Genomic DNA, 12,586 nt, shown 5'->3' on the forward strand with positions numbered 1-12,586 from the left:
ACACTATTAGAAAATGAAGGGCATGCATTCCTTTGTAGTCCTGATGCTTTCTTGTTCCAATGGAAAGTTGTGATTTATGGTTGGGGCAAATGAGAAGTGATGAACTGCCTGTGGAGATGGTGGTGAAGAAGAGGGTTTGATCATCTAAACCACAACACCTGTAATCAGGTTCTGACAATAATAGAGATCTTACAGAATCCAGAAGAAACATATCAAACAGCAAGAGAAATGCATTGATCCGATCAAGAAAGCAGAACACGAATTTGGAGAGGAAAGGGCGAAAAATGTCCCAACTAGGTCATGCCAAATGATAAAGTAAGCAAGCATATATGACATATGAGAAAGAATAGGGTGGGGAAAGGTAAGAAAAGATAGCTGAGAACCAAAATCATGACCTCAAATTTCTATTAAAAACTGGGTTTCAAGCTGAACTTGTGAGTTAGACATGAGGAATGAATATGCACCTCGAGGTATCAAGAATCTAGCTGCTTCCATTTGTCATTGCTGTCAGTGTCCAGCACCAGAGTGGGGCCTGAGCCCGATTTCCTCCTCGGGCATTACTGTTAGAAGTCAGGAAGTAGTAATGTCTGAAATAATTTGAAAACATAAGAAACAAAGTTTAGAGTATTTTGAATGCTTCATCTTGGCCAATGAGTAGAGATTTAAATCTAGAAATTGGGATCTAGAGAGAAGCACCCAATTAGATGTTTTGCAGTAGAAGGATGCAACTTAACAATGTGTTTGAGTTGTGTATAATACTACTTCTTGAGAAATCAAGTATTCTTAGATTTAATTTTATGCTTTAACTCTTAGAGGTAAATTATACTGCTCACTATTTGATAGTAAAATACTATGTAGAAATAAAACCAGCATCACAGTATTTGTATTCTGGTTTCTGATGTGCAGGTAGATCGTTGGCCAGAGACAGGATATGTGAAGAAACTTCAGAGAAGGGACAATACTTTCTATTACTACAACAAACAGAGGGAATGTGATGACAAAGAAGTCCACAAAGTGAAAATCTATGCTTACTAGCTTTTGTTCTTCTGTTACCCATCCCTACTTTTCAAGAATTCATTGTTCTCTTCAACAATGTAAATATCATCTCACAAAATCAAAATGCAGACTTCAGTTGAATGTTTTCAAACACAAAAGCCGTGAAACCTGGTATCTACCTGATCTTTTCCAAAAATATAATTGGAGGAGCATTAAAGTTGTGCCCATCTTGGTCTTGTTCTTCTGACTTTATTAACGAGGAAGAGTAATCATTATGCCCAGAAAACGCCAGCCCCATTTGAAGCCACTCCAGTGACTTGGCTAATATGTTGATGTGCTTCACACCCGCCTACCCCACCGCCAGCCTTTACCACTTTCCAAGACCACCCCTTTGAACTGTCAGACCTGTGCCTTGTGGCCGGAGGGCTTTCTCTTACCTCTGGAGTCCTTTGCCTCTTGCTGAGTAGACAGGAAATGCCAAGGGATGACGGTCCCTAGGAGCAGTTCTCAACCCATGACTGAAGGGGAGGAGGTGTATAGCAGCCCCAGCCACCCAGTACCTCAAAGGAACCCATCTGAGGGGTGTGCTTTACACCAGTGCCCAGCCTCCCAGCAGCACAAAGCTTTAGTCTCCACATAAGTGACTTACTGCATCACATAATCTATTGGCTGCCCCCCTTCCTTCCTGCTCCCCCCACTGCCTGCCAGGCCTTCCTTTCCTCCTGAATCTGCTCCTTATACTTGGAGCCTTGTCCCAGGGTTGGCTTCTGGGTTCCCAATCTAGACAACTTCTGTTTATTTAGGGTTTTTAAATTTTTTATTTAGTTAACATATAGTGCAATATTGGTTTCAGAAGTAGAATGCAGTGATTCATTGCTTACATGCAACAGTCAGTGCTCATCATAACAAGTGGCCTCCTTCAGGGCCATCACGCATCTAGCTCCGTCCCCATCTGCCTCCCTCCATCAATCCTCAGTTTGTTCTCTATCCTTACAAGTCTCTTACGGTTGGTTTCCTCCTCTATTTTTTCCTTTTTTCCTTCTTCCCATATGTTCATCTGTTTTGTTTCTTAAGTTTCACGTGTAAGTGAAATCATACGGTATTTGTTTTACTTCACTTAGCATAATACACTCTAGCCCCATCCATATCATTCCAAATGGCAAGAGTTCATGTTTTGTTTTGTTTTGTTTTGTTTTAGAGAGGGCATAAGCGGGGGAGAGGGGCAGAGTGGCGAGTGCCCAGAGAGAGAGAGAGAGAAAGAGAGAGAGAGAGAGAGAGAGAGAGAGAGAGAGAGAGAGAGAGACCGACCATATGTTTTCACTCATATGTGGAAGAGGAGAAACTTAACAGAGGACCATGGGGGAAGGGAAAGGTAAAAAATAGTTGGGGAGCGGGAGGGAGGCAAACCATGAGGGACTCTTGAATGCTAAGAACAAGCTGAGGGCTGAGGGGGGTGGGGGAGAGGAGAGAGGGGGTGATGGGCATGGAGGAGGGCGCTTGTTGGGATGAGCACTGGGTGTTATATGGAAACCAACTTGACAATAGACTATAAAAACAGAGAGAGAAAGAGAAAATTAAGCAGGCTCCATGCTTATCGAGGAGCCCAATGCACAGCTCAATCTCATAACTGTGAGATCATCACCTGAGTCAAAACCAAGAGTCAGACACTTAAACACTTAACCAACTAACCCACCCAGGCTCCTATTTTTAACTTTCTGAGAAACCATACTGTTCTCCAGAGTGGCTTCACCAGCTTGCATTCCCACCAGCAGTGCCAGAGGGCTCCCCTTTCTCTGCATCCTCACCAACACCTATTGTTTTTCTTTTCTTCCTTCTTTTTCTTTCTTTTTTCTTTCTCTCTTCTTTCTTTTGCCTTTGTGTGCAGTCTTTATTACAAATATTTGTTAAAATACCAGTAGGTTATTGCTCAGGACAAAAACAAATATTACCCCCTGCAGAAACTTAGGAACTATGTACAGAACTTTATAGAACAGAGGACAACACTTTGGGTAAAGCCTCACTGCTGACCAGAGAATGGAATTCTGAATGGGCTCAATGAAGTAAAGGAGATCAGAAAGGGAAAGTGCCCCTCTGGATGAAACTTCCACTACTATCAGGGCAAGTCTTGTGATGATCAAAGATTGGAGGTTGTTTTTGGAAGGTTCAAGTACAGCACTGGGGGTTCCATGTGTCTTTTTGGCTACACTGGCTGAGGTGCCACTAGGTCAATATCACTCAAATTCTTGGCCAGCCAAATGCCCATGGCAAACAGTCCCAAATTGAGGATGAATTTCCTCTGGAAATTGTTCCTAATGGTGGCAAAGCAGTAGACACCCTAACACCAATCTCTCACGTTGTCTGGAATACAGGAGGTTCATTTGCCGCACCCTCAATGCTCATGCTCACCCCACTGGAAGCCATAGCAGCACCCTCGGGGGTCTGCAAGGCCTCTCCCCACCTAGTTTCCTGTGTGAATTTTAGCCATTCTGACAAGAGTGAGGTGGTATCTCATAGTGGTTTTGATTTGTATTTTTCTGATGATGAGCGATGTTGAGCATCTTTTCATGTGTCTGTTGGCCATTTGGATGTCTTCTTTGGAAAAATGTCTATTCATGTCTTCTGCCCATTTCTTCACTGGATTATTTGGTTTTTTGGATGTTGAGTTTGGTAAGTTCTTTATGAATTTTGGATACTAACCCTTTATTAGATGTGTCATTTGCAAATATCTTCTCTCATTCCATAGGCTGCCTTTTAGTTTTGTTGACGGTTTCTTCTGCTTGTGCAGAAGTTTTATCTCGGAAGGTATCTGTGCTTACCACTATTCCACCAATGCAAGAAGTTTTATCTTGATGAAATCCCAATAGTTCATTTTTGCTTTTATTTCCCTTTCCTCTACCAACATGTCTAGTAAGAATTTGCTTTGGCTGAGGTCAAAGAGGTTGTTGCCTGAATTCTCCTCTAGGATTTTGGTGGTTTCCTGTCTCACACTTACCAGACAACTTCTGTTCCAGTGCTGAATCACTGCAGAAACAGTTGGAGTGTTAATGAATAAGGCAATAATTAACCTGTAAGACATAGGAAGTCCCTAAAATTTGTTGCATCTTGAATGCTTTGAGATTAAATAAATTAAACAAACTCTTTTTAACTATTTTTTCACTGAGATATTTTATTTGTTACCATTCATGAGCTCTGACTTTTAAATAGATTTTTGGATACGGGGCTCATCTCCACTTTGGCTCATTCCATTTCAGCTTCTATTTTCCAGAAATATCTGCACCTTAAAATTCCATTAGTTTTCCCAAATCAATGTTGTGCTTCTTCGGCACTTTTTCTTTTTGAGCAAACACATCACAGGAAGGATAAATAGATTGGCAAACCCCTTTTATGCCTTTCCCAGCATTACTTGGGATCCCTTACTTCTTTTAAGCCATTTATCTGCACCTTTCCACTTATGGTTTTTATCATCTTCCTCCAGATTTGACAAATCCCTGGGTGCTGAGCATAAGAGGTCTTTGATTCCAATAATGCTTTTTTTTTTTTTAACCTACTGGGGTAGAAGACATCCACTGACATCCATATTGCCTCCAAATACACCCTTATCCCTGAAAACTGTGTACCTTACATGGCAAAAGAAACTTTGCTGATGTGAGTAAGTTAAAGATCTTCAGATGGAGAATTATCCTGGGATATCTGAGTGACCCCATGTGACCACTAGGGTCCTCAGAGAGGGCAGCAGGCCAGTCAGAGTTAGAGAAGGAGGTGTGATGATGGGAGCTGAGGTCTGAGGGATGAAAATAAGAAGATGGAAGCCAATGAACGCATAAAGCCCCTAGAAGCTGGCAAAGGCCAGGAAATGACGTCTCCCTCTAGAATCTCCAGAAGCAATACAATCTTGCCCACGCCTTGGTTCTACCAAACAAAACCTATTTCAGACTTCTGGCCTCCAGAACTCTAAGAAAATAAACTAGTGTTGTTTTACACCAGTCAGTTTGTGGTGATTTTTATAGCAGCAAGAGGAAAGATATTCCTACATAGAACAAATGGATCAAATACCCATCACAGCCCTAGAGTCAACATGAGCATCAGTCATGGTCTGCCATTTTTGACCAGGGAACACGTTTTGTTACAAATAACATCCATTCCAAGGAAGTTGGCACTTTTTGCCTGGAACGTTCTCAGTGATTGGCTCGAATGTTCTAAATGCCACCTTACCTTTCTGCAGCAAGACTCTCTCCAGACAAATCGCCCTTGGGACCATCAGATGCAATTTGGGTTCCTCGAGTCCCCAGTGGGCCTTACCATGAGTGTAGCTGGGGCTTTCCTGCAGTGCCAATCATTCTTAAAAATGGATAAGCCATTTTCTTCTTGGCTCCTTTTTTGCCACATTTATACTGTGTGGCTGCTGACCACCATGGTGATGCTGAGAGGTGTGTGACGCCGTGGCCAGGTGCCCTCTGTAGGGTGTCCGGCCTGTGCTGAGACTTGGCACACAGGCCTCGGTCCCTGATGACAACAGCCTCCCTTCCAAGAGAACTGCCCATCTCTTCTGTGCTAGATGCTGGCACTCAGCTTCCGGAACAGGTGCTCTAACAGGAGCACGTGGTGGCCAGACTGCAGATGGAAGCAGCAACAGGGCCAGGCTGTCCAGCTTTGTCGTGGCAGTCCTGAATGGACACTGTGGAAGGGCCTCTCTTGCCTGGGTATCTCAAACCCAAAAGATTGCTCCCATTAAGTGCATGCGGTGCCACTTGCCAAGAAGCTGGCAATTTTCACCAGCTGTGCTTTTGTCTAGGACTGTGGTTCTCCAACCTGGTTGCATTTTGTTAATATCACAAGGCACTTTTTAAATAATACTGACACCTGAGACCTACCCCATTCCAGTTAAACCATATCTCTGGGGATAGGACACAGATTGGTTTTTTTTTAATGTTTATTTATTTTTGAGGGGGAGGGACGGCGGAGGGGTGGAGAGAGAAGACGACACAGAATCTGAAGCAGGCTCCAGACTCTGAGCTGTCAGCACAGAGCCCAACAAGAGGCTCAAACTCATGACCTGAGCTGAAGTCGGATGCTTAACCAACTGAGCCACCCAGGCATTTTTAAAAAGCAAAAGCAAAAACTCCCCACGGTGATTTTAATGTGCAAACCATTGTTCTCAGCTCTTGCTTTCCGTAGGGTTCACACCCCGATCCAACCACCTCCTTACTGGAGGGCATAGATCCCAGACAGACACTTGTCATCCTAACAGAGATGTTTTCAGGCATGGCCATGGAGCCACTCGGCTTCCATGTGTGGCTCTGCAATCCATCTAGAGTGTTATCACAGTGTCCCAGCTGCATGCCTCAGGTGCCTGTGACTAAAGCTTCTGGAGTGGACTCATCAGGCAATCTGGCTTATCTCTGCAAACCAAAATAGCAAGCTCTTCCTTTATGAAGATCACCAAAGTATCAGCAAGTTTGCTATTGAAGACCTCTACTGCTTCCATCAATGCCCAAACTATACCAGTGACGAGGGTCCAAGGCTTTACAGAAGAGAACCACTACCATGTTGTCTGGGAAATTTCCCCAAGAAGCGTATCCTAGGACAACTTGAAAAAGTATGATGTCATATGGCTTCACGTTATGTTTCTCCTTAAGCGGCAGAAGCAGATGTAGGTGGTCAAAAGTAAAAGGATGAGGGGGAGCCTGGGTGGCTCAATCATTTAAGTGTCCAACTCTTGATTTTGGCTCAGGTCAGGATCTCACAGGTTCTTTGAGATCGAGCCCCACATTGGGCTCTGCACTGACGGCACAGAGCCTGGTTGGGATTCTCTCTTCCTCTCTCTCTGCCCCTCCCCAGCTCGCATGCATGCACATGCACATGCACAAGCTCTCTGTCTCTCTCTCTCAATATAGATAAATAAAGAAAAAAAGGACGAGATGGGGATAAGAGAGGGTGTGCAGACTCAGCATCCTGGGGCTGGGACAACAATCCTTAGAAAGGCCTGTAAGCCTGGCCCTGTCAGCTACCTGTGTGCTTGGATTTCAGAAGAGGCCCCCCCACTGCTGACAAGAGTGGTTCAGACATTGTTTATATGAACCTCGACAGCACTTCTCCATCCAGTGAGCCCAGTGCATGCTGGCACAGCTGTCTGAGCTTTCTTCCCACCCCATGGCTCGTGCACCAGGTAGGATGAGGGCCAGAGAATGGGAAAACCTTCCCCCTCACAGATGCCAATTATCTCTACACATCATGGCCGTGTTTTCTGTAATGTGGGCCACCACCCATCAGCACCATGGATCTCATCCCGGGCTTCACATTAGAAATGTCCGGCAGCGCTTTTCATAACATGGAGGCTGAGCCCTGCTCCAGATTTCCCAACTGGGAGCACCCATAGGTGCAGTGTAGACATCTATATGTGGTGTTTCTTACCAGCAGCCGGGGTGTGGAATCCATTGGGCCTGTGACTCACAGGCTCAATATGCCGAGTCACAATCATGAGCTTGTCAAATTAGGTAGAAAAGGATGCATTGTAATAACCAAGTATGGGTGCAAAATGTAGCTTTTTCTGACCTAGGTGTCAAGTAAAAAATGACAGTTACTGCTTGGGGACATCTGGACGCATTCTGCTCTTAGTCAGGGCCTCGAAGAAGCCTGTTATTGCCTTTTTTTTTGGCCCAGATTCTCCTACATTTCACCCAAGGCCAATCGAAGTGAATGGAACCCACCAACACTGCCCTCTCCAGACCTTTCCCTCCACACCCTTCTCAACCTCTCACTCCCCATCCCTGGCAAGTCCCCAGCACCCTGAACAGATGGTGGTGGAGAGCTTGCTGGCCAGCAGAGAGGAGACAAGGTTCAAGGACAAAGCAATGGGCTCTACAGAGACAAAACTACATATCCTGGCTGACCTGTCCTTACCAACTGCAGCCCTGCTGGCTCAGCCACAGCCACACTGGCCTCCATCTTGGTCTCCCAGCATGACAAGAATGTTCCTTCCTCCTGGCTTAGAGCGTCACCTCCATATACTCAAATGCATCACTGCTTAAAGGTCAACTTTCCAGAGACACCTTATCTGACTATAATCCCCATCTTCTCACTCTATTTTTTTTAAGATAGATTTTTTTTAAATACAGAAGCTGCAGAGGAGCATGTGATTTGCTCCAGCATACTTGATTTTATTTTTAAATGCTTATTTATTTTTGCAAGACAAAGAGACAGAGCACAGAGACAAGAAGACATAGAATCTGAAGCTCCAGGCTCTGAGCTGTCAGCACAGAGCCCAACGAGGGGCTTGAACTCACAAACCACGAGATTATGACCTGAGCTGAAGTTGGATGCTCAACCAACTGAGCCACCCAGGTGCCCTAATGCTCTGAGGGGTGAGCTCTCTGAGAGTAAGGCTTTGCTTTGTCCATGGCTGGAGTCCACAGAGTACAGTACACGGGGTCTGACAGACTCCCTATAGACTGTTCTCAAGTGAGGGAACTGACTGCTCCACACACATCCTCCTTCCTGCCTCAGGCCCCCCACTTCCCTGTCTGGCAGCCCCTGACCATCCCCATCAGCATGCAGAAGAGGGGCTGTGACCCGCCATGATGTGGCCCCCTAACAGGTTCACAGCACGAAGAGCAGTTGTCAGGAGGCTCCTGCCACGCCATGAAGTGTGTCAGACACCGTTGGTGCCTCCTCCCCGCAGGCCCCGGGGACCCTGAGGTCCCCCTTGTCACAGGGAACAGTTTAGAGCCGGGAGAAGCATCTCCTACACTCCCAGATCAGGGGACTTTTCCTACCTTCAGCTCCTACTTTTTGCTTTGAATTGTCTCCCTCTTGTCTGGGTTTTGCTCTACTGGTTGGAACCCAGAATCTTTCCTCTCTGCAGGGATGACTTTTTTGGATGGTGTGTCTGGCTCTTTAATTCAGAGCATCTTTTCCCCTCAAGATACTGCTCCTCTGATTGCCCCCATGGCCCTGTGCACTGCAGCCTGTGGTTGCCCCAATTCTCAAACATGAACAGTTTCCAGGAGACCATGACTGAGCCTAAACTTGCTCATTGAGGGCAAGACTGGATACCAAGCCCATGGCATGTAAGGTGGGGGTGCTGCTAAAGAAACATTGGTAGACCCTTGTGATGGCTAATTTTATGTGTCAACTTGCCTGGGACATGAGATGCCCAGATACTTGGTCAAACATTATTTGGGGCATGTCTGGGAGGTGTTTTTGGATGAGACTAACTCTTGAAATGGTAGAATGAGTAAAGTAGATGACTCTCCTGAATGTGGGTGAGCCTCACCCCATCAGGTGAAGATCTAGAAAGAACAAAAAGGCACCCTCTCCCCTTTCCCTGTAAGGTGACACTCCTGTTTCACTACTCAATCAGGCACATGGGATTTGTCTTTGAATTGCAACCAATTCATCCAGGCTCTCCTGGGTGTTCAGATTGCTGACTACTGGTTCCATAAATACCTGAGCCAATTCCTTATAGGAAATTCCTTATATCTCCTGCTGATTGTGTCTCTGGATGACCCTGCTGAATGCAGCCTTCCCGTCCAGAACCCACAGTCCAGTTATGAAGGTAACAAATACACGATGAGCTGATTCACAACCCAGCAGCACATTATGTGATACCAAAGTGTGGATAGAAAAAAAAGAGGAATTCTATAGACTGGGGACATTAGAGGACACTTTTGCAAGTTTGGTTGTGACTCCTGAAGGACAAACCTGAGCAGAACAGAACCTAGTCACAGGTACAGAGCTTCCCAAGTCTCACCAAGAAAACCTCCATTGGGTTGGGTGGCACCTTGGGGGGAAGGAATAACGGCTTATTCATGCTTGGGTCCAGTGTCTGGCACAGTACCTGACACACGGTAGGTGCTCAGGAACTGTTTGCTGAGTGAATCAAGGGATGAAGATATTGGCACAGCAATTATATTGAAAACTTCCATGGATAAATTCAGACTGACAAAGTGCTGTATTGGGACGTCAAAGTGGGTACTTATCTATAGGAAAACATGCAAACAGCAGCGGCTATCAGTGGTAAAGACGAAAAAAGTGCTATCTAAGGCTGACAGAGAGACCCAGCCTGCTGGGCCAAGAGCTGCTCTAACAGACACTCAGCTGTAGATGGCAACAGTTGAGCAGAGGATCACCCTGAATTTCTAAAAGTGTCATTGCCTTCTTCTGTCTCCATCTTAATTCTTCTGGAGCATTTTCTTTACTTTTTTATTTATTTTGAGAGACAGAGAGAGACATTGTGAGCAGGGGAGGGTCAGAGAGAGAGGGAGACACAGAATCTGAAGACAGGCTCCAGGCTCTGAGCTGTCAGCACACAGCCCCATGCAGAACTCGAAATCACGAGCGATGAGATCATGATCTGAGCCAAAGTTGGCACTTAACTGGCTGAGCCACCCAGGCGCCCCACAAGAACAATTTTAAAGACAAACAGAAAGGATCTCAGAGCACCCCAGAGAGTCTTCCTGTAATTTAGTTATAGCAAAGCCTCCTCATGATAATCCTATTTGAAAAGGAATCAAGAACAAGGCTGCAAGTTCTTTTGCTTTAAGATGAGTGGCTCTTCAGAGACTTATCATTTGAATGTTCCCTCAGGCCTGTTTCCTCTTCCCTGGGGGGGTGGATGCACAGTTGAGCTTCTGAGGGGTGATTTGGATTCTGTTACCTTCCTTGCTCCCTCCAGTCCTACCAACTCTCCCTGAAGAGGCTATCTCCCCAAGCCTTCCACAGTCTCCATCCCCCCGCCGCCATGCTGGGCCAGGCTGTGTCTCCTCCCTTCCAGAGGACTACAGCAGTCTCTGCTCTGCTTGGCCAACCTCCACTTCACTCAGCCAGAGTGCGAAACTGAAAAGTGACTCGTTTACAAAACTCTTCAGAAGTTCCTTATCATTCTTAAGATGAAGCTCAAAGGCATCTGATGTCCCCCATGGCCCTTCATGACCTCATCACTGTTTTCTCCTTGGGCCTCTTCTCTGAGAAGCTCCAACCTCCACATCCGACTAACCTTTTTTGCAAATTCTTACGGCATCCAGCTTTCTCTCGCCATCCAGCTTTCTCCCTGACTGGCTGCCATTCCCCCCACCAGCCACCCCAAGGTTTGTCCTGGCTGGTTCTCTCTCTCTCCTTGCTCTGCTGACCATGACCTCCTTTCAGGAGAGGCCACTGCTCACTTTCTTTAGTCCTTTGAATCCTAGTCAGAAGCCCTTCTCTGACATGTTCTTACAGCATTTTTATTTCAGCACTCATTACGCTCTGTTGTAAAAGACTGTTTTCTTATCTAGCCTCTCCACCCCCTTCCTGGGCAAGGCTGTGAACTCATGGAGGCAGAAACCTACAGTGTCTCTCTGTCTTGGCATCTCTTAGCACTGTAGTTCTAGAATGAATGGATGGATGGACGAATGGATGAATAATACGTTCTACTAATGACTAACAAAATAGAATCCCATTATTACAACTTTAACAGAGCCCTATGGTATAAAAGTAGGAATAATTTATTACCAGAATACACTGGGAAATACTGGGCACATGTCTTTTTCTTTTTTCCATTTGGAAGCGATATGTGTTTATTAAAGAACATTTAGGAAATTACCTTGAGTAGGAAAATCAAAAGTCACCTATGGCTCCACAGTTACACACAAATTATAATGTTAGTGTAACTTTCTACCAATATTTTAGGCTCAGAATATTCCCACAGTAACCCAATATGACACAGAGAGATTCAGTAACTATTTCCAGGTCACAGGGCTGGTTAAATATTAGAGCCAAGATAAGGACCTAGGCATCCTGCTTCAAAGCCCTACCTCACACCATTTCTGTTCATCCTAAGTTATAGCTACCTAGACTCAGTGCTTTGAAAGAAAATGTACTTTAATTGTGCTGTATTTATTTTGCTATTTTACCTTTTTCATAGAACGATTTTTAGTGGTTTACCTAAGTTGTTCTTACTTTTGCATGTAATCTATAACAATGATGAAAACTGTTTACATTCATGAAAATCACCAAGAAGGCCTTCTGGATACCCATTTCTGGCTGCCACTCAGCAGGTTCAAGCTAAGGCCTCATTGCCTACAGGTAATGGGCAGTTTGCAAATGTCCTCACATGAGACCTGAACATGGTAAACCATTCAAGATGAAAATCACCTCACAAAGAATTTTGTAACTTGCTCGATGCATTAAATTTCTCACTATTGTCATTTCTGGCACAGGAAGTGACTTCTGAAGTGGTTTTCAGAAGATATGAAAGTCAACATGTTCTTAAATTCAGAGATGTGGTAGCCCTACCTCTCTCCCATGAGAAACAACTTTCTTCATTCTGATACCCAACAAGGAAGGAACGTATTCAACTCACGTAGCAATTTCACTGCCTGTTGAACAGGAATAATGGCTAGAAATCACTCTTTCTCTCATTTTATTTTTTATGGCTCATGAATTAGGATTTCATGACATAGGACATATGTCATAAAGAGAATGGGTCAAAGGTCAAATCCTCTTATGACTTAAAATCTAGGCATATGAGGATAACTGACTGACTCCTTTCTTTACCATTATTAGTGTGCATATAGTAAGAAATGGAGGTGAAGAAGAGGAAGAAGAAGAAAGG

General features: G+C 44.9%; 1 pseudogene; it reads right to left on the bottom strand.

Moving 5' to 3' along the window:
• Positions 1-3,190: 3,190 nt before the first annotated feature.
• Positions 3,191-3,417, bottom strand: LOC115303491 (annotated as a pseudogene).
• Between the last annotated feature and the right edge of the window lie 9,169 nt (positions 3,418-12,586).

The sequence above is a fragment of the Suricata suricatta genome, chromosome 10 (assembly GCF_006229205.1).
Source record: "Suricata suricatta isolate VVHF042 chromosome 10, meerkat_22Aug2017_6uvM2_HiC, whole genome shotgun sequence".
NCBI lineage: Eukaryota > Metazoa > Chordata > Mammalia > Carnivora > Herpestidae > Suricata > Suricata suricatta.